At 38.5% G+C, this 23,129-nt stretch overlaps 1 long non-coding RNA gene across 1 annotated transcript in view; it reads right to left on the bottom strand.

Moving 5' to 3' along the window:
* Window positions 1-1,776: 1,776 nt before the first annotated feature.
* LOC148186212 (uncharacterized) overlaps window positions 1,777-23,129 on the bottom strand; it is a 31,556-nt gene continuing 10,203 nt past the window's right edge. Inside the window, exons 2-4 of the long non-coding RNA XR_015775119.1 lie at window positions 22,565-22,628; window positions 17,156-17,273; window positions 1,777-2,956 (exon numbers count right to left, since the gene is read on the bottom strand). This is a non-coding gene — a long non-coding RNA (uncharacterized LOC148186212). The remainder of the gene's footprint in view (window positions 2,957-17,155; window positions 17,274-22,564; window positions 22,629-23,129) is intronic.

Here is a 23,129-nt window from a genome sequence, read left to right as displayed (position 1 = left end):
TTGTGAGAATACAAGGTTATCACTGCACTGAGGTGTTGACATGCATGGACACACATGCTTTTATCTCCTTTATGCATTACATTGCATATGACAAGACATTTAGTCAGACACGCACATGTAACTGCAGTCTCTTATTACTCACAGATCATTTTCATGGACTCTAAATCTAAAGTGATTTGGGACAAAGCCAAAGTCTTATCATCCTGTCAGAAATTAAAAGAAGCAGTGACAAGAGAGCTACATTAACAGACTAAACCTAAGTACCCATCAGTTAACGTTCCCATGAAACGGCACGTCTTTTATTGTCATGTATTTAAATGAAAGTTGCTCACTATGTGCTGAAAAAAATGTATTCATTGTTCAAGGCTGTGTTAAGACCAGTGCTTGTTCTGTGTAAAAAAAGGCAGAGCCTCATTAATTTTAATGGAGGAAGTCTGAATTTCGTGATTGTTCAGTCCATTCTCATATCATCCACATGATATGCCCCTCGATGGCATCAGCTGAAAACAAGGCCAGACAGAACCCGTCGCATTAAAATTTACTGCCAGACAGCCGGACAACACCTGCCATGTCAGTCTGATGGCGTGTCATTTGTCAACATAGCCGGACAGGACCTGTAGTGTGCGCATGATATGCTACAGAACGGTATCAGGTTGATTATATTTGCTATCGATAACTTTTTCTGGTGTGCCACATTGAATTTTATGGGCGCGCCAGGAAAATATAAAGCCTGTTTATACCTCATATTAACATGCATCCTGAGTGACTGAATCACTCAAACACTTGTCAAGGTGGTCTTGACCCCATATCTTTTCTAGAGAAAACACTAATTTGTCTTGAAGCATCCCACACAAGGACTATGTTATCACTGCTGGCAATGGTGGTTGTTTTGTAATGAGGGGCTAATGCTCCATAACCTGCCCATTGAATGTCGAGTTGGACGAAGTGTTGCTTGACCATCCATCATTTTGGACGGAGTGATGTTGACTTCTAGCGAAAGCTGTATCTCCAGTGGTACCAAGACAACTGATGATGAGACTAGTAAGTGTGCTAGTGAGAGTATGGACATCATAACCTTGCGCTGGGCCCTTGGACCTTCTAAGATCAGTTACGTAAGCAGTATAAAAATCTCACCACAAGTTGTCAGATGGAGACGCATGACTGACACAGGTGTGAACAGCGATGTGTCTCGGCTGTCCACTTGTGTTTGGATTCATGTTAATACCAGGTCTAAACAGACTCATAGCCACTCTGCTGATATGTATACTGTGTTATCTGAGAGGAAGGTTCAGCTGCCTATCTGGTGTTGCTGATTTTTATAACCACCAAATTGTGTGACAAAACAATTTCTTGCTTTCAGCTGCTGTGTCTGCAGTTAACAGATTCTGACAGCATCACCGTATTTACAGCAGTCCAATGTCACTACCATTGTCATGTCAGAGTGCACCTAGAGATTGCAAATCACCTAATTGATGATGAAACACCTTTTGTGCCCAGAACAATGATGGAGAATACTGAACATGTTTGATTTTGTGACACAGGTCAAGATAAGAAGAAGAGACAGCTCAAACAATGTTTGACACCTAAATGTGCCCCCACAGGATGTGTTCAGACAGGTAAATTTGTGTGAAACCCTAAATTTGCTAAGATTGAGGACATGTTAGTAATGAGTAGTTGGTGTGCAATAACATGAAATGACACTCTTAACATATTTTAAAATTGTTCTTTTTAATTAAAAACAGCATTATATCCAATCTTTTCATGGTACTCGTGGAATTTGCTCTTTTTATCTTTCACCATGGCTGTTTGAATTAGTTTTGTTATCATTTTAGTTTGTATATGTAATGTCCCTGGAAAGCATTTATCCCTCCAGCTTTAAAACCAGTGGAATTTATGTAGATAAGAATTTTGTGACATACAGGTTAATAGCTTGCTCACAAGATTAGAAACTAAAATGGGAACGAACTTGTGGAAGCATGTAATCTATGTTATGCAGGGTTGTAAGAATATGAGGTCACTGTCTCATTGTTAATGTGAATACAAGGTCGATGTTACTCTGTGACAACACAGAAAGACCATACAGTTGGTTTTGCTTGATTAGGGTTAACATATGAATCATAATTTGCCATTTTTTTTGACAATTTCCCAAAGTGTGACATAAATTGTCAAGCTAACAGATAAACACACAGTTAACAATAGCATCATCTTTATAAAACTCTTTGTGTATTCAACAAGGCAGCTGCATCTAAAACTTAGAGTTCCACGGATCTGTTTGTTGTCTTGTATTTGTAAAAAAATGACACGAATTTACATTATCTGTCTTAAACAAGTCCATGCTTTCTTGTTGTTTGTCTACTAGGTTTGATTTTGCGCCAATATGCCGTGCACACTGTGTGTGCATGCTGTCCTTCAAGCTGTTGAAATAAATCCTTCTTGACAAACTACCAGGTAAGGTTTTCAAAGTGATTCTAGTTCAAAGGTTACCCAGTGAGCATCCAAACAAAGTTTAAGTCTCTTTGAGGTCAGCAACACATCATTTTTTCTGAACACAGGTGGGACCCAAATGCAGGGCATGCTCTGAGTGACGGTGGTAAGAAAAGAGTTCTTTTGTAAGAGATGATCTCATGAGGTCTGATGACAGGTAATGGAACTGGGTGGCAGCAGGGAAGAATGGAGATGATGGCGCCTGGGGCAAGAGGCCTGGCAAACAGGGGCTTGGAAGCTAGGAGATTGCTGGTAGGTAGGCAGGGAAACAAACAAGAAGGCAGGCCAGCCTGCTCTCATTCCGAACTTGTCAAATACATCCACTCTGTCAGTGCTTTTGGCGTACGAGCGTGGTGCCAAAAGCCACGGCGTCAGATGAGAACGCGTTTGGGCAGAACAGGTGGCGTTTTTGCAGCATCATCCCACCATGTGCATTTGTTCACATCACCGTAACAGCATCCGGGAGCATAAACTGTTGATGCAGAAAGACAGCTAAAATGGTATACGTAGACGCAGAAGGTCACTGACAAAGCTGCACCATGTGACGAGCTTGGATGAGAATGTGGTGGACAGACAGGTAGGTGCTCAACCTGAACTTAAGAAAAGACAAATTAATAACACCAAACCTCAGGGAGAATATTCTCTAGAGACTAAGGTTGGTTGGCCTGAAGCGTAGGTACCCCTGTGGTTGAAACAGCAACGACTGTGTTTACATGCACAAAATATTTCGTTTTTTGCCCTTATTCAGAAAAAGACAACATTCCTACTAAGCTATTTATATGGCTCATGAAAATTAATATTCCACCAATATTCTCTGATAAACATTCAACGGACCTGTTTGTTCGTGTAAACACAGACTCCCTGTTTCATTCTTGCAGCCAACTCTTGAAAAGGTTGCCGATGTGATATTTGTGCATATCCAAAAACCTGTTGATATCCAAGTCTTTCATAATCTTTTAAAGTTAGTGTGTTAAACTATTTTTTGTACAACACATCTATGACAATGCACATTAAAATAATTTGAATATAATATGCTGTTTACATTTTGAATAATAGTGGAGTATTATTGTGCATGTAAAGGCACAATCTGGTGAAGACTGGTTGAAGAGCTGGGGTAAATGTACTGCCAGATAACAAGCTGATGAGAGGCAGGTGAACAGACTGAGGGGGGTGATTAGTTGATTACAGACACGTGTGCATGATGAAAATAGCCAGGAGCAGCGAAAAGAGAGAAGATGCCCAAGAACACACATTAACAAAACATAAACAAATAGAGAGATGGACTGAGAAGCACTAGGAACACAGAGAAAGGTAAAGGCAGGGAAATACTGCAGGGCTGTAACACTGTTTGTTTAGGAAATTGATCGTTAATAGCGTAAAATAATCCAGATCTGTGACTTCAGCATGCAAATCCACTGGCATAACCCTTCAAGGTTATGATTTACCATCAGTCTGATACAGTAATTATGTTTCACTGGTTATTGTCCAGAACAAAGTCCGTGGTCAGTATAGGAATATAGTGTTTGTAGTGGTTAACCACCATGATTATTGATAAAATTATGTATTATTTAATAGGGATTTTACAATAAGGCAGGCTATTTGAGGCACTGTTGCACACTGCATACTGACCCAAATGGCAAAAGGGCGACGGGTACAGGTACAATTGTGGAAGGTCTATTAAAGGTACTTTTCTTTACAGTTTAGTCAAGCGTTAGACATTGTTGCAGTGATTAAAGTGCAGACTGTCTTGCAGGGTCATGGTCCAGTGTGCTGTGCTTGAAAGAATTAGGTGCTTGAAATAAATTATAAGGACTGAAGATTGGAGCAAGAGCTGTGAACAATGTCACAGTGTGCCAGTGTGCAAGGTCTCAGATTAGCTGGTGGTGTAGACACTGCACAGTAAGTAGTACAAGACTATATATATATATATATATATATATATATATATATATATATATATATATATATATATATATGAGTGCAGTAATGTTATACATTGTAGGAAGGTAAAAAGTTCTTTTTACATGACAGCCACAGTAGGGCATTGTGGGTCTTCAGGTGAGTCGGTGGGCTTATTAAACAGGTTAACGTCTCTTGAGAGGGGAAAGAAAGTTGTCTCGGTTTTAATATGCTGGCACACTGTGCCAAGTGAAAGCATTTGGAACAGATGGCTGGCTCGGTGAACAGGGATGGTGGCAATTCTTCCATTTCCTTTCTACAGCCTGATGCAATGCATTTCATTTACACAGCTAACATTCATTCAGCCGCTCTGCAGTGAGGGAGCAGCCCATGGAGCAGAAGCCTCACCAGGTGGAACTATACCTCAGTGAAATGGAGAATGTGAATATACGTTTAATCACTGACTGTAAAAATGAGTGTTTGTGTGGCATTAAGTTTACTTGGTTACAAAAGGGTGAGTATTCAGTTTAGTCACTGGTGTCTTACTAAGTATCAGAGAGATAATATCAACACTTATATCAAGCAAACAACTACAGCACCCTCAAGTGTTAATTAGAAACAAATAAGCTTGGGGAAGCAAGTTTTCTGCATCATACACACCTGCAAAATATCTCAGTGTGTGACTGAATCCACCAACATGCTATTAGTCCATCACACAAATCTGTCTTGATGTCTATTGATCAATTCCTCTTGAAGCAATTCCTGACTGATACTAATGCACCCATAAATGTGATCAGCCAAAACAATAAACTTTTTTGTTGCAACTCTCAATATTAGGACAAGTTGAGCTATTGTATTAAAAGAAAAAAGCTTCTGTCCATAAATGGGTTGATTCATACATCAGTTGTTCATTAATAAAATGTGAAAATGGATCAGTTATGCTAAATTGCCTTAGTGGCATGGAATAAAATAAGCCAATGTGCTGTGAAATACAGAAGCTGTTGGCTCTGTTTCACAACAGTGAATCACATGAACTTTCTCTGAACTGGCGAACTACTGTCACTCGAGGCCTAAAAATAAGTGAATTAGTCAAAAGAAATGATGTGTCCTCCACTGTTCAAACAAAACCACACATTTTATCCCTGATCTCATTCAAAAACACATTTTTGAAAGTTAATTTAACATCTGATGGAATTGCATGACATAGTTGTGGATCAGAGATCAAAAATGCAATATTCTTCAGTCACACATATTAAAACCAAACCACAAAAAGGTCAGAACAAATTTAACTTACAAGACTTTGAATTGTTTGAATGTTATTGAACAATGTCGTTTTTAGTGGGACGGAATGGTTACAACGTATGGAAATGTTATTTTATGCCTATATAAGCTAGTAACATTAATGAAAGGATGTTTTTGTGAAGCTTTATAATGATGACTTTATAATGATAATGATTTAAGCATAGGAATGAAATGGGTAAAAGGGGCATTTTTACTTTGGCCATTTGACTGGTCCAAAGAAAAGGGTAGTTGGTGTTAGTTATTATAAAGACAATACATGTCAATGGGGCAGTAAAGTGTATCATGCTCACTTTTTTAAGAATGCTGTTTTGGCCTAGTCTCACACTTTATTGAACAAATAAAAACAACTTAACACCAATCCAAGTTTCTCTCTTTTACTGTACTAATACCAATGTTAGCTTAACTGCCTTGTTAAACCCATCTTAAACACACTTCATTCAAACTTGACAGAAACAAACTCACCAAAATCTATAAAAAAGTTAGTCTTGTTAGTTTGTTAGTCCACTGTTCCAACAATCACCAACTTTGGTTTGGTTGAAATAAATCCTTAGTTCATAAAGTTAGATGTAAAAATATGCTGATACTATATACCCGTGGTCTCTTAAATGGTATGCCTCTCAGCTTTCCACTAAGCAGCAGATTTCACTCCTTCAGAGTCAGCTATAGAACATCTTATTTCAACACACATGGAATCTGTGGCAACAAAACAAGCAGACAAATAATATTCATTCATTCATTCATTTTACGTAACCGCTTGTCCTCGTAAGGGTCGCAGGGGGGGCTGGAGCCAATCCCAGCTGTCATCGGGCGGAAGGCGGGGTACACCCTGGACAGGTCGCCAGACTTTCGTAGGGCAGATAAATAATAGTTAAGGGATATTTTAGTAGTTATAGATTGCTTTTTTGAAAATATAACGTTACTCCACTGCTCCTGGTATAAGATTGGAACCTTGTAGACCACACTGTTATGTTAATTCGACTGGGAATGTCTGTTCTACTCTCATTTTATATCTATAGATTTTTTTGGGGGGTGGATCTATGGATGCATCATATGGACTTAAGACCTCTGTCTATGTTCATGTGTATTTACATAGCAATTTTTTTAAGGAAAGAAAAAAATACTTAGATGACACAAAGCTCAAGCAATTTTTCAGGCACTACGTGAATTGAATACAACGCCAACATGGCTTGTTTTTTTTTTTTTAACTAAAATATACATTAAAAATCAAGCAAATATATGTTAAACTAGCCCTATTCAAGTTGATTTTCTCCATTCCATGGTACATGGAGGCAGCCCCTTTCTTTGATCCTTCCATTATCTGCTTATCTGCTCTTCATCCCTCCACTTTTCCTTGGTCCTTTTTTTATCGCTCCATCTATCTGGTCCTTCTCCTCATCAGATGAGGAGTAAAAGAGTATCTTAAGTGCCACTCCCCGTATCATTCCTCCTCTGTTCTCCCTCGATATCTCTCCACCTCTCCTTTCATCTTCTTATTGCTCTCTTGAAGTGCTGTAACTTTTTTCTGGCCTCTATTCATTGCCAGTTTTACTGCAGTTTATGGATGCTCAAATAAAATGCACCATCAACTTGAGGAGCTACAGTAAACTACCCCACACTCCCCGACAAAAGCGCTGCACTCCATGGAAAGCGAGTTATGACCTCCATAAATGAACCCAAACTTGTTCTCAAAAACCATGGTGGATCAAGTTTTATCCAAGTTGAACAAAAGGGTAGCAAGCATTGTAAAAAAGAAGACTGACGTTTTCTTCCACTTTCCTGTATGATAATATACGTATTCAGCTGGGTATTGTACTGCAGGTCAAATAAATAAACACTACCAAACTGACCGCAAAATCCATGATTTGTTAGCCTCAAACAAATCCATTTTGGAATATTTCCAGCAGCATATTCCCTGTTGCATCTTAGATGTTGTGAACTACTTTATTATCTCTACTTTTGAGTTTTCACCACATAAAACACACTGCACTAAAAATGTTTTTCGCATGTTGTCTGATGTTCTGTGATAAAAGGAAATCATCTGGGTTTTGACAGCCCTCTTCTTTCTGCCCTGACAGAGCTATAGTATATAGAGCTATAGTAGCATCTTAGTATTCAAGACAGTTTGGGGTAGATGCAAAAAGTTCAAGAAGTCAGTATTGTATGTCAGTGCTGAAGCAGCTATGTAATAACAATGAACCAAACAACAATGTGAAAACAATGTGATCATGTGAAAGGGGGAACAGATGAACCTACAAAGAAGTATTTCTAAAATCTGCTGCCCCCTTCAGATGTACAGAGCTTTATAATGACTCTCAGCTTGTTGTTTAAATAACCTACACCAATGTCACTAGTTGAACAATATTTTGGAGCATTTAGCAGATGAATTAGCCACATGTTCATTTCAAAAATTGGTAGAGACCAAATACAGAGCTAAAAGAAAGACTGTTGGACTTTGGACATTCAGCAGATGCCTATATGGTGGTATTGGTGCCCACCACCACCATTTCCTTGGCAATTGTCATGTTTTTCCCAAATGATGCACAGATTTTTAGGCATTCTATTATCTCAAATGGCATAAAAAATGCATACAGCTGCCATAAATGGGATAAAAAAGAGGAAGCAGGCTCCTGGACCAAACTAGGTTTGAGCTTAGCCTCAGATGTGTACAACTTAGCTCTGTCCCTGACAAGGGCACAGTCATTGCACAGCAGTGTACTTTGGATGCCATTGTGCATTCCCACAGTGGTGGTTGTCAGAGCTAACCAGGCAAGAGCAGCTACTGTTGGGCTTGTCACATCAGGGAGTCCAGTGGAGCTCTTACAGTCACAAGGAGCACATTTATGCTCCTTTGAGGTAATGTGTGGGCACCTGCAAGGCTCTCCCAGTGTGTGTGTGTGTGTGTGTGTGTGTGTGTGTGTGTGTGTGTGTGTGTGTGTGTGTGTGTGTGTGTGTGTGTGTGTGTGTGTGTGTGTGTGTGTGTGTGTGTGTGTGTGTGTGTGTGTGTGTGTGTGGCTCTCTTGCTCATATACGATGTCATCCGCTAGCGCTTGTACCTTCAGGAAGAGGTCACTTATGGCCATTTTAAATTCATCTCACTTGCAAAAATATTTTGGTATTTATTTGTCACCCTGTCAACTGTCACCAGATAGTGTTCCGATTTCTATACTTGACCCCTCATGCCCCCTGTCATGTTTGGGGACACAAACTTTGGCTTAACTAATTTTGTAGTCACAAGGGGAAGCCTACAAGCTAGCTTTGAGTATTTTTTCCCATGTTTTTATGGTTTGCAAATACACATTTTTAAAAAATATTAACACAAATTAATGAAGTAAAGTAATAAGAATGATGTAGCGATTCCTCTTTACCAGACAGTTTTCCAAACTGGGTGTTAAACATGCAATAATAGATATTTAATTCTGATTAAAACTATAGTTTCCTAGCTTTTTTTGTTGTCTTTTTCCCTAGACATTTCTCCCTAGCTTTTAAAACATAATTTAATTTCTGGCAATTTTTGCAACATTTCTTACCTAGTTGCTATTTTTTTCAGAGTTCAAAGATTTAAATACTTGTCAAACGTATCTGAAAGCAGCACAAGAAAAGTGATGTTAGTCCAGTTTTCAAAGGGTTAATCTATAATTCCTTGGTGATGGGGCCATGTAACAGTACCCCTGACTTCTTAAATGGGGCTTTGGACACAAGATTAAGAGCAGTCAGTGTGTTTGTTTGACGTTGTCCTTTGAGCTGGAAGGTTTCAGCAGACGTTATTGATAGACTGAATTGGATTTTTATGGCAGGATATCCCTCCCTGGGTATGATGTCACCGTTGCGCCTGAGATCTGCATTAAGTTTGTTTCGCTACAGAACAAAACCTCTTGGCACCAATATCCTCAAATTTATTAGACCCCTCCATAGAAACATTTAGGAGCTGGGTGACGAGGAGGTTACAGCAAAGAGTTTGGAATTATCTCAACATCATTCATGCCTAATTATCAAGAAATGATCTCATAATTGTGAAAAAAGATGTCGTTAACACAAGAAAACACTTTAGTAAAGGTCATCCTCACTACACACTGTCCTGGCATCTACTGTAGACAGACGCAGGGGGAATATCAATTACTGTCAGTATCACAGAGAGAGACCTAACAGTTGATCCTGCCAGCTTTAAAATATGCTTCACGCCAAGTCCTGAGCCAACTCCATTGCTCAAACATTCTTCAGGATTCATATCCAGCTTTAAATAGCCTATCTTTAATAGAAATTAGTGGAATCACCCTGAAACAACAGAGGTAAATAGGATTACCACAAGAAAAAGATTAAATAGTAATATGGTCTTGCTACATCAGTTTCCATGCACAGTTAAGTGGAGCTATGGTTACGGCTCGATTAGGCCACTTGATTGAACTACTGTCCTTGTCTCAGTATACAGGCTGCAGGGGGAGAACTGAGTCATTGACGGAAGTATGTCCCACTCCTCCGTGGCAGGTGGAGATATGCCCTCTCTCAGCTAGTAACTATAGACATATAGTTATTTCCAGTGTATGCTATAGAGCGAATCACAATCCTAACTGTTTATTTATAGTAACTTCAGGGTAGCAAACAGCCACGTCATGAATATACAATCAAACAGTGCAGAGCAAACTCTGCTGTCACTGGTTAGTTTTAAAGCCACCTAACCGATCTGCTTGTGCGCAAGGTGATGGCACACGAGCAGATAATTTGTGAAAGCAGCAGAAATCCACCAAAAGTGGCAAAGGTAAAGCAGGCATGGAAGGACGTGGCAGCGCAGGTTTCATCATTTTCTGGAACCTCCAGAACCACTTGAAATGCAAAAAAGGGTACAATGATGTGAAGAGCAGTAGTAAACAAAAGCAAATTTTCTATGAAAAATTAAGCAGAAATGGGAGGAGGACCATACATGCCAGACGATATGATCTCGCCTGAGGACATACCTGCCTCCACCTTTCAAAGAGAGCGATTGGCTGTTTAAGTCTAGTTTTCCTAGAAAATAATTTTGTTTGTTGTTGTCTGAAAACATTTTGTTTTAGTTTATTAATCGTTTATTTTTTGATCATTTTTTATTTTAGTGCATTAATGTACCATTTTTCTATATTTTGTAAAGAAAGATACAATTTTGTTTTCGTAAAGGCTTTTTCTTTGTTTATAAATGTGTCATTTTAGTTTTGTTTTTTGAGTCATGTAGTCTCAATAAAATATGCACCAATGCTCACTCATACTTGATGTGCTGACAATTTTAATTAAATCAACAAACTGTAAAAATGAAGGCATTTTGTATATTTAAGGATTTATTTTAGTAATTTTGAGTGCTCTTCGGTTTCAGTTAGTTTGTTTTTATAATAGAGATGACTGTAATATTTTCTTTTACCACACCAAAAAATTAAGTTAGATAATCCGTGCACAAAGACAGTCAGAGTGGTAGGTTGCACATTATGAAGTGATTGATTTGATTTCATTTGTTAAGTTGGCTTTGTAATGAAAGAACAAATGAAACGCTGACTCTACCAAGGGCCATTTGCATCTCAGCATTTTCACATTTTCCACATTGGCCAGTGTAGTTCTTCTACACGCGTGGCACAAAAGAAAAGTTTCCCATCTGCAACCTCACCACTAGATGTCACTACATTAACAACACTGGACCTTTAAGCAGACAAAACACTTATGACTCACGTTTAAAAAGTTAATTTTGGGGCTTAATAGATCCTTTTATATTGATTCAAATGTTTACAAAAAACCCTTTTGAATATAAATGTGACAAACATGGTTTCAAATGCAATATATTAATAATAGTAAAATTGAACTTATTGTCAATAGAATATTAGTATCATTTAGATAGTAATTATTGCAAGGATTTTGTATTGGTTTGGATTAGATGAGACAGCTTTCTATTTTTTCGTTCACTGAACAAACAAAACAAAAACAATAACTGTAAGAGAGACACAGTGTAAAACAACAACAATGTATTTGGTGTATTTTGCTATTGCAGTATTTCACATTGGTAAGCTGTCCTGCCTGTGATAGTATTGGGTCAGCTTTTCAAGCTTTCATGAGAAGGACATTTGCTGTATTTAGTAATATTTATTGCCATAATATTAATAAAATTAATACAATTGTTTGTTTATTTGGTTTTTTTTTATTTGTTTGTTTGGGTTTTTTTTGTTTGTTTGTTTTTGTGTGAAAATTTGAATGTTGTGCATTCCGTGATGTTTTAATGACATCGGACGGAACATGATGTCATAAAGCATTTTATTTCAGGTGACATCATGTTCTGTCCGATGTCATGAAGCGTTTTATTTCGGATTAGTGTATGTAAGAACTGTCAGGTAATATCAGAGATTCATTTGACAGACACGGGTTTACTGCTTCGTGAGGACGCATTTTTCGAGAGACAATTTGTTTCAACGACATTTGATCGCCATGGATGGATCAAAGCAAGAGCCAAAGACTTTTTACTTTCCGGTCTTTGGCCAACCAAGAGGTAAGTGGCATAAAGATGAGATGGGCATTGGTTTGGTAACAACAGTTACAACAACAACAAAAATTACCAAAAAGTTACCAAAAATTTAGTTTATCAGTTTACTCTGATGCTAAAAAAGTATGTGTGATTTAGGAAAATAAGTAAAACATTTCAAATGCCTAGATGGGTAAACTATCCAACATTTCACAGGGAAAACATGGATTAGAGAAAGACTAAGACGTACCTTTAAAGTTTCAATGTATATAATAGCTGTAGGTTGATAGAGAGGCCATTTAATACAATCCTTATTCATAAAAAGTTGGGTCAATGTGTAAAATGTTCATTTAAAAAAATGATTGCAGTAAATTGGTAATTCTTCTCAAATACATCAATGTGAATATAGTCAAAGTACAAGATATTTAATGCTAAATTGATAATCTTTATGCAAGACTTGCAAGTAAGTTCCCTGTGTCATTCCATGTTATTGCACCGTATTTTTCATGGATTGAAAAGCTTCTATTTCTTCATCACTTTAGTTTGATGTGTTGAATTGGCCTATTTCCCTCACATATGGTGGAAAGGATTTCCAAATCATTGCATGTTTATTTTATATTTTTAGGTTTTACACAGAGTCCCAGCTTTTTCTGAATTTGGGGTTGTACAGTTATCAATTAAATGCCACTAAATGCTGTTACTAGGTGTTTAACTTTGTTTTTGTTCTAATTTTAGCTGCGGACTTCACCTTCAAACTTGACAGCATAGTGGAGGATGTCCGGGAGACGAGGAGCAAGAGGAAGGCCAGTACTGAGGAAGGGCCTTCTGAGAAGAAGCTGAGGGGTAATATTGAGACCAAAACCAGTTCCCCTTTCATGACTGTGTATGAGGATGCCAGTGTGAGGGGGAACAAGCGGCGGGCTGATGAGACTGAGGAGGAGCACCCCAACAAAAAGCTCAGAGCTGGCAATGACACCAGCATCACTGAGTCCAGTAGTGGGGTGTCCAAGAGTGTCAGAGTAAAGAGGCGCAGAAGATGGGCCCGCTCTGACACAAACAGGTCCTCAAAAACATCGTCTAGCCGGAGCCTGAAGATTTGTACATCATGCTCATCTTCCTCCTCAGAAAAGGAGGAAGGGTATGACTTGTCCTTCACAGTCAAAACCAACAAAGGTAAATAGATAATTTGAAAAAAGTTAGGTTAGACCTGATTCATGGTTTGAAATTTTGAGAACTCTAATTATTGGCCTTGTTGCCATGAGTTCAGCCAGGAGTTGGTTTTCTTAGCTTAGCTAAGTTTAGCTTAGTTTATTTTAGCTTAGCACAAAGACTGAAAATGCTCTGTTAACAGTCAAGAAAATCCATCCGTCTCCAGTGTTTAAAATTTAGCACTTTTTATCTTGTTTGTTTAATCCATCAAAAATCCAAAGTTATCATACAGACATGAGCCGTACTTAATGTTTTCATTTGAATCTTGGCACGAAAGCGAGTAAGCACATTTCCAATCATTAAATGTCTGTCTAAAATTGATGCAAATACGTCACCTCTTTGTGTTTTTGTTTTTACAGCTGAATTTGAAGGCACATACTATGAGCTTTCCCAACTTGGCAGAGGAGGTTTTGGATCTGTGTATGAAGGCTACAGGATAAAGGACATGACACCAGTGGCTATTAAACACATTCCGATGGAGCTGGTCGAATACAAGGAGGTGGTAAGTGATTAAATCGGGTTTCTTGAACACTATCAACTATATCATGTTTTACTGGTAGTGCCAGTGCCTTTGCATGGTTCAGACCATGCAAAGCTATTTCTTTCTCATTTAAGGTGGTATACATTGATGTTATTTCTGATCATGTTATTTTCTGTATGTTCTTTAGCTCCAAGACGGAAAGGTGTTTAAAGTCATCGATGAAGTCGCCCTCATGGTAAAAGCAGCAGGTGGGGCTGAATCAGCTGGGACATCTGCAGCTATCTCCCTGCTGGACTGCTTTGCTCTAGAGGAGGAACTTATCCTTGTTATGGAGAGACCAACACCTTCCATGGATCTCCGACGGTACTGCAGTGCAAAAGGAGGCTACTTGCAGGAAGACGAGGCTAAGGTACTGAAGCTAGGTGAAGGAGGAAGAGTTAGGCAGCATTTCCAGTTATTTATAATGTTTAGGTTCAACTCCACTGCATGCATTCACCTATTTCACTCTTTCACTCTATCACAGATTATCATGAAGCAGATGGTGGATGCAGCACTCGATATGCATGAAAATGGAGTGTTTCACAGGGACATCAAGTTGGTAAATGTCCTTGTTGAAACTGGATCCGCTGTCCCACGTGTCCGAGTGATCGATTTTGGCTGCGGTTGTCTTGTGACAGATGGATATTATCATCGCTATTCTGGTATGATATCTTAGAATATTAAAAGAAGGATTCTCATGCTGTTCTCAGTTTTTGTTGTTGTAATTCCGATTGTCTCTGACCGTCTTTCTCCTTTATGTTCTTTAGGTACCTTCACGAAAGCTCCTCCAGAGTGGTTTCTGGAAAAACAATACCAGGCGGAACCCACAACGGTGTGGCAGCTGGGAGCACTGCTGTATGACCTGCTCGACCATCAGGACACTTTCAAAACATCAGTTTATCTTCGGAGCGGGATTGACATCTGTCCTAATCTGACGACAAGTAAGCCATACAAACACATTTTGAAAGGGTCATTTAAATGAAATTATAAAAGATGGTGTTTTTTATACCAATACACTACAATATTTTTTAACGTTTTGTAGTTTATAGCCATACAAATTTGCAGTTTGTTGTAGATTATGTATTCTAACAAACAGTTTGTGAAAAGAGACGTTGCTTGGTTTTTTTAAAAGTTATGAGCACTATGAAGTTAAAATCACCTTTAGTGTAGCACTGTTAAGGCAGAAATCTGTGGCTTCATCTCATTTCAAATAAACCAAGACATGTTTGAGTTAACACTTGCAATACTCTAAATTAGACATGTTTCTGTTTAAAAGAATTCATGTTTTTTGTTACTCTTACCTACCATTCCAAAAATAAATAGATGCAAATCTTTGAAAAATGATGCTTGTTTAACAATGAATCACTGAACCACCAACTAAACCTGTGATCTCCTGCTCTCTCTAGACTGCAAAGACTTCCTGAAGAAGTGTCTTACCGAAGACCCCGACTGGCGAGCCACCTTGCTTCAGCTAAAATACCATCCCTGGCTTTGTGACGGGCGACCACGTTAGCAGAAATGTGAATTTTCTGCTAACATGGTTGCCTCCTGGTTGTTGAATGCCCAGTGATCCAGTTCTCAGTCTGCACTGCAGTCTAATACACTTGGATTCCTGAGCATGCAACAGTCAGGTCTTGAGCTGCATCCAGCCCTTAACCAATTCTTGGGCACCTGTCTGACCTTGGTCCTCATTTAGGTTGGTTGGGCTGGTTTGCAGCTACAATTGAGGTCCTGTCCCCAAGAGTCTCTTGAGAGTCTCTTGAGTTCCAATAGGATCTCTAGTTTGTTTTTTTTCTTTTTTATATCATAACTGTAATTTAGTTGTTTTTTACGACATCCATTGCACGTCTGTCCGTCCTGGGAGAGGGATCCCTCCTCAGTTGCTCTTCCTGAGGTTTCTACCATTTTTCCCCCCGTTAAAGGAGTTTATTTGGGGAGTTTTTCCTTAGTCGATGTGAGGGTCTAAGGACAGAGGGATGTCGTATGCTGTAAAGCTCTCTGAGGCAAATTGTGATTTGTGATAATTGGCTTTATAAACAAAATTGCCTTGACTGCTTTACTCTCATTTCCGAATGTTGATCTGTGCTGTGAACACGACATCTTTTGCCCTGTGCACCGTGAGGGTCTCAGGACAGGGATGTCGTGTGTAGTACAGAGACACATTGTGATTTGAGCAAATTGGCCTGTTAAAATAAAATTGAATACCCTAAAACAATGTTAAAAAAAATAAAACTAATCTGTACACATCTTTGTCTTGTGGTGTTTTAAATGCAGAATTTCACCTCTGGGGATCAATAAAAACTTAGTTTACCATATTTTTGTCTTGATTCATGTTTAAATGTAAACTTTTGACATCAGTGTTGTATCACTAAACACAAACCTTTAAGGGGCACCTCAAGATTTTAACCATGTATACAGCTTACATGTCATGTTGACAGCTACTCATCTTGTCAACAGTTTATTATTCACTCTTCCTGGAGAAGAGACTTTTGAATGTCTGAGAAATGAGTTGTGATAATGTCAGCAGTTATCTCAGTTTTATTGGAAAGCCCGCTGTTTAGCTAAAATGGTTTAATTAGGGCTTGTAAATACGTACATTCTATACTATATTTTTTCTGTTATTATTTATTTTTATATTTAATGTTTAATTCCTTTACATTGAGAGCAAAGCTTACTAAAGTCAAATTCCTTGTTCGTCTAAGGCATGCATGCTAAGTAATAAATCACAAAAAATGTCTTTTATATAAACGAATACATTTTTTTATTGCAATTGGAACATTTTTTGTTTGTTTATTAATTTTTTCCTAAATAGGAACCTTTTCATTACCTCTTTAGTGCACTGTAGTGGGCAAAAAAACATATTTTTGTTCTTATTCAGTGAAAGATGAACTTAAAATTTCCTACAGAAGACAGTATGAGGAGAGCCATAAATCATCTGAACACCCAAGGTCTCTCGGTTGTTGGCTGCAAAGTTTCATTTGGTTTGAATATCCTAGACGTCACAAAAGTCTTTTTTTTTTTTTTTAATAAAAAAAGGTCAAGTTTTTAAAACTGGTCACACTACAATAAAATGGCTACTATGGGGGCTAGTATCATCCCACATGAATAAAATTGGACTCAAGAGTCTCAGCTTTTTAGTTCAATTTATCCAACTCATTATGTTCATTCATTCACGTGGCGGTACAGGTTTCATCATTTTCTGAAACCTACAGAACTGCCTTGAAATGCATAAAAAGGTTCTAGAATGTGAAAAGAAGGGGTAAATGAATGTTCACCACTCAGCGTAAAAGTCAAGCAGAAATGGGAGGACCATCCAGGCCAGAAGATACGATCTCGACTGAGGACACTGCAGCTTCCAGCCTTTGTGCTGAGAGCACTGACGGATTTGGGAGACTGGAGGTGGGCATGCAAGGCAAAAATGACAGTAAATCAATTTGTATAGTTATATAAACTGCCTTTCAGAGGCAAGATAGGAGCTGCAATCACTTTTAGGCAAGTAAGAAATTGCATTTTATGCATTACATTGGCCTTTTAAATGATTATATATTTAAACTTATGTTATTTAATATGAGGCACTTGTGTCCAGTCATTTTCTTTTTTCCTTAAATTTTTTTGTAATTGTTATTTATTTCTGGCAAATTTGGGGGTAATTTCTCGTAAAGTTGCACATTGCCCTCTTCTTATGTTCTTGAAAGAAATCAGGCCACTTTGCTCAAGTTTCAAAGGGTTAACAGTTGATCTTATCTATTAAGGCTCTTACAAATGGGCAGTTGGTGAAGGTACAGAGTGTCCCGACTCTCAGTCTGCAGTTTGTTGAAGAATGTGTTCCTTTAACAGTTCCTTATTTAACCTTTCTCTGCTTGCTGGGAACTCGGAGGGTTCTGGATGAGCTGGTGCCTGAGAAGATTTACTCACACCAAAATGATTTGAGCAGAGCTGAAACGAACTAAATTGCTCCAATTAGAAGTCTTAATAAAATATTTTTGCACCTGAAAAGAGATTAGAGAAATGTTTTCAAATAAAATCATTTCTATTTCACCTATTTATTTTGTTAAGGATCTGAAAATCGTAGGAAGCAGCATAGGGTCATAGACTACAGACCCACTCTCATCCCATGGCAAACAGATTACACAATTTTACACTTTCTCCCATGCATGCACTGTGCATGCCTTATTGAAATATTGTGTGTAGTTAATGCGCTGAGTGCCACAGTGGCGCCCTTGGAGTCTGAGTGCATCTTATTGGCACATGGTAGTTTTGACCCTGCTGATGTGTTTGGAAAGGCTTCACCTGCTGTGACATATGTGCTGGCTATGCACGGCATGACTGCACCCCTGACAAAACTTCATCACAGACATGCAATTATGGCAACAGATGTTTTTTTTCTTAGTAATTGTGGCTACAACTTCCTCTGCCTGTACAAGGTGTGTAATGGTTGCTGCTGGCTATCAGGGTTGTTCTCCCTCTGTGAACGATCCTTTAGCCTCTGTAAAGTGTAAGCTAGCCAAACCTACAGCCCTAATGACAGCTAATAAGAAAGCTCAATGACACAGTCGTGACTGCAAGGGTTTGTTTGACCATTAAGTTGAACAAATGGCATGATGAGCTTACGTTACGAAGCTGAAGATGGCCACAACGTTAGCAGCTATTAGCTAACTTATGCTAATGTTACCTAGCAAAGTTTGCTGCAAGGCGATGTTATACATGATGTTGAAGACATTGTGTGAGGTAATATTGACTTTGCAGCAAATTTTGCTAACACTGTGTTGCCTTACCTTAGAACAAATGTAGACATCCTTATTTATCTTCTTTACGTGTCTATTCTACAGCCTCTCAGGATACCGCGTATCAGTGTTGCATTTACCCCATGCACATGGGGTAAATGCCCCATGGCGTTTGAGGCCGGGGCTTAGGGATAGGTCAATAGTCAGATACACACAAGCACCACCCTATCCTGGTGTTTTCCATAGATCACACAACCAGCGTAAATTTATTTATTTGAGATTTAGTCTTAGCCTTTAGACAAAAGTGTTTATCAGTTTGATTAAAATTTTACTCATTTTTATCTGTCATAGTTTCAGCCCAGTTTTGATTGGCAAAAATTAAACTGTTTCAGTCCAGTTGTACTCATGTAAAGTAAAGTCATTACATTTTTTTTGATCAACTTTTAGTCATTACTTTATATCTTTTCTTTTACTTTTTTAAATTTTATTTTATTTTTATCTTTCAACAAATTCAATCAGACTAATACTGGTATTCTCATCTTGAATTGCAGCACTGGTGCAACTCTTTCACATGAAGACAGCAAACGGCTAAATGGAGTGAAAGATAGCTTAAAATGCAATCGTTAAAAAAATGCTTCATCTTAGTGTTTAGGGAGTTTAAAGCTGACTGAATGCACTGCCAGATCTCAGACTTGTGAGATATTCCTGACCATAAAACTGTGATAAGTATTTAAAAATAAATAAATAAATTTACAAGCCTCACACAATTACACAGGTGCTTGCACCAACAAGCCTTTTATAAAGTGTTGGCCAGAGGATCAATTTTCTCTTCTATAAGGCAATTGTTGACTTTTTCTGTCAGCATGCATGGCTGGCTGCCAGTCACAACACATGAATAGACCACCAATAACAAGTTAATCAATAACTTCAGAAAATGTGTATTTGTTATGTATACATTTGAGTGGCCATCACTTTTTTTTGGACACAAAAGCAATGTCTTCTCATTCTGATCATATAATAAGTGGCGGACATTGTTGAATAGCATGCAGGTTTGCTACAACAAATACAATGTGTCAGTAAACTGTTTAAATATAATTTTGTTTAAAAATATATATCTAACACTGCATTAAAGGAAGCAAATCACATATATTGTGCTCAGATTAGAGCAGTTTAGTTGACCTTCTTATTTTAATTGGTCTATGGGCTGGAACATTTTTCTGACCATAAACACAGCTTTAAAATTTGCATAATGGGATCATTAGGCCAGAATTTAAAAAAATCCAAGTTAGCAATCAATCTAGACCATTAATTTAGCAGAGAAACAGTAGAAGTTAAAATGTTGGAGCACTGGGGTGTGAAAAATGATCTAAGGTAAATTGCACAAAGGCAGTCTACAAGTTATCTTTTACGAAACAATTCTGAGCAAGATTGGTAAAATACCAAAAGTTAAAATGTCAAGGTATCTCTTTGAGTGTGTAATGCAGCTAAACAGCAACAGCTGCAACCTCAGAGAAAACAAGAAAACAAGCAAATATGTATGAGATGGCATTCACCTGCCTGAATTACCACGCTAAGGGTGCGAGATAGACAGATACAGAAAAACACAATCCTTGAATCCTTGAGTTTTGCTTTACTTATTAAAACTCATGTCTCTTCCCCTGCCTTTAAAGCTCATCCTGCGGTCATTAACCTGATATTCTGACCCTAAAGCAACCTTCCCCAGCAGCCATCTTTATGAAGACTTTAAGAGAGATTTTCATGAAGTTTTTTGGGAACTTTTGGACCTCCCAAGGCACAAATGACATGTCTTTCTATCTGTCCCTGTGTGTCTGACTCTTCTTTCAGCATAGCAGCTCTCTTAATGACTCGGCATCGTCAGGCGGACAGAAGCTGAAATATAGATGAAGGACGGTTTTAACGCTAGTCTCCCTCTATGAGCGTGTGGTATGTGGTGTGTGTGTGTGTGTGTGTGTGTGTGTGTGTCCTTCCAAAGCTAAGTGTTTAACGGGTGTGTAGCTCAATCAATAGTACAGGGACATTTGCCCTTGTCATTATACTCCAGGAGGGTAGAAGCTTTCAGACATCCTAATTTAGTAAGAAGACTACCTATTAGGAAATGTGGAGAAGTCTGTAATATATAAATGGTCATTGTGTTGCATTCAGGGTTGTGTTTGGGGAGTTGTTTTCATATTTAACACAATAGTATTTTGACCAGTATAAAAAAGGGTTAATGTTAGGGTTAGGGATTATAGTTAATAATTTTGACTCAAATATTGCACAAACTTTGTTAACACTTATTATTCAGTCCATTCATACATATATGTTGTCAAATACTGCTACTAGGTCAGTGATTTCACCATCAGACACTGACACCAAAAGCGACCTTTTTGTCAGCCGGGTGGCGTCAGTTTAGAATACAGCCAAATGGAACCTTTCACAGAGATACAATATGCTGCCGGTGGGACTGATGGTACCTGTCACAGCAGTAGGATATGCTGCCGGGCAGCGTCAATCTGAAACTCTTCCAGTAGTAATGTAATATATGGAGCTAAAGAGTCCCTATAGGGTGGGGAGACGGGCAAGGTGTGTCCAACAAACCCTGGACTTTTACACATTTCTTTTGTTGCACAAGGAAATAAATGCAAGTATAAGATGTTTTACCGATATCAGTTCATTTTGAAAAAGACTGTATGCATCTAATGAGCAGAAACTCAACATTTCCTGCAAAAACGTAAGTGTTTTTTGTAAACACACAATGCATTTAACAGGAAAAAATTGTCACGAACGTCAACAACAGACCCAGGAGGATCCCCAGCGCTTTAAATATAGACATGAACAGCCAACAAATTCTCTTCCTAACTCGTCACAATTCACAGCCTCGTCAGTGGACATCCGCATCTACATTACGAGTTAGGTATCCTTCTGCATCTGCTATTTACTTTCCGAGATGTCGCTACCGTGGTGTCAACAAACCCACATGTTGGCACATTAAGATGTAAAAAAAACATGACATTCCCACAGGAAGCAAACATTGGACTACTTTCATGATCATGCGAAAGGTGCCTTTTGGTATTGCATACTTATGCCAAAAGCACTGACAGAGCGGCACTATTTTGCAAGTTCAGAATGAGAATGGGCTGGCACAGCACTGACCACACCCCAATATTTGACGAATTGTGATGAGAATGTGTTGGACTCTTTTGTGGTGAGTAGTGGTAGTCAAATGATCAAAACTCTGCACTGTCAGGGTTAAGGGTTAAACTCCTACTGGGCTAATCAATGCTTAAAGGTACTCAAAGGTAAAAGAATTTGTGTGTGTTACACGCCTTGAGAAAGCCTCATTAAATCTTCTTTTGAACAGCAGAGGGGCTTCATCCATTCCCACGATGGCAGCCGGATAATGGGGAGAATCAGGAGAAGAAAAGAAGCGAGTTTGACACTCCAACACAGAAACGGACGCCAGACAGACAGTGGATGAAAAGGTAAAAAGAACAGAAAGGACTGACAGAGCAGCATCATGAAAAGAAAAGAATAAAGCAAGTGAGCAGTGGAGAAGTGTGGTGTTATCAGGGCACGGCAGCCTCACCAGATATAATGTAGCAGTACAGTAACAGGCAGGATGGTGGAAACCCCATTTGCATTGAATGAGAGGCCAAAGCCAAAACCTCCTGGCTGGACACACAACCAGATGAGGAGCAGCTGAAAACCTCTACTCCTGTCTCTTTGTTTACCTGTCTCTCTGTCTCTTTCTGTCTCTCTGAAGCAGTTCAAGCTCACAATGACATAATTCACCTTTCTTTTCATATTCTTTTCTCTGTTTCTTTGTCTTTCCAACTTTTGTTACCTTTTCCTTTATTTTGATCCTCTTTTATTTTGGTACTCTAAATCAAAGACATGTTAACAGAAATTGAATGTTGCCCTCACAAAGTTGCATGTGTACTGTGTGTATAAAAATCTTACATAAGGTAGCTGGAGTTCCCCCAGTATCTTCTTTCACCAAACTGGAACTCCCACTGTTTCATCCCTGCAGGTAGAAGAGATGAAGGGAAGTCAGAGAGAGACAGAGGGAGACAGAAGAAAGAAACCTGATAACATGCGTGACAGAGAGGAAAACCCTGGAATAAAAAAGTTGGAGGGGGGAGGGAAACTTCTGAACTACTGACACGAATACAAATCCAGGATCCAACATCTTTATAAAAATAAAACAAGCTATTATTTGCCTTAAGGGACACACAGTTTGAAGTACTTAACAAGGAACAGTTAAAGGAAAAATCAGGATGTATTGTCTGCTGTTCTTTGCAAAGAGGAAAATCATTAAATGAGAAGAGACATGATATGTAGATCATAATGTTAGGGACATATCAGCATATTTCCTTTGACTCCTGCCTGTGCACATTCAGAAAAAATGAAAAAATTTGCACTTATACGTCACTTAAGATCAGACTACTATGCTAATGAATCAGTGTGTAATGATTTTTCATCTGTGACTCACCACATTGACCACTTACTTAATGAGTCGTTGTTG

This window comes from Plectropomus leopardus, chromosome 20 (genome assembly GCF_026936395.1).
Source record: "Plectropomus leopardus strain MGB_pleo_1.0 chromosome 20, ASM2693639v1, whole genome shotgun sequence".
Taxonomy (NCBI): domain Eukaryota; kingdom Metazoa; phylum Chordata; class Actinopteri; order Perciformes; family Serranidae; genus Plectropomus; species Plectropomus leopardus.
This window is presented reverse-complemented; position numbering and strand designations above follow the sequence as displayed.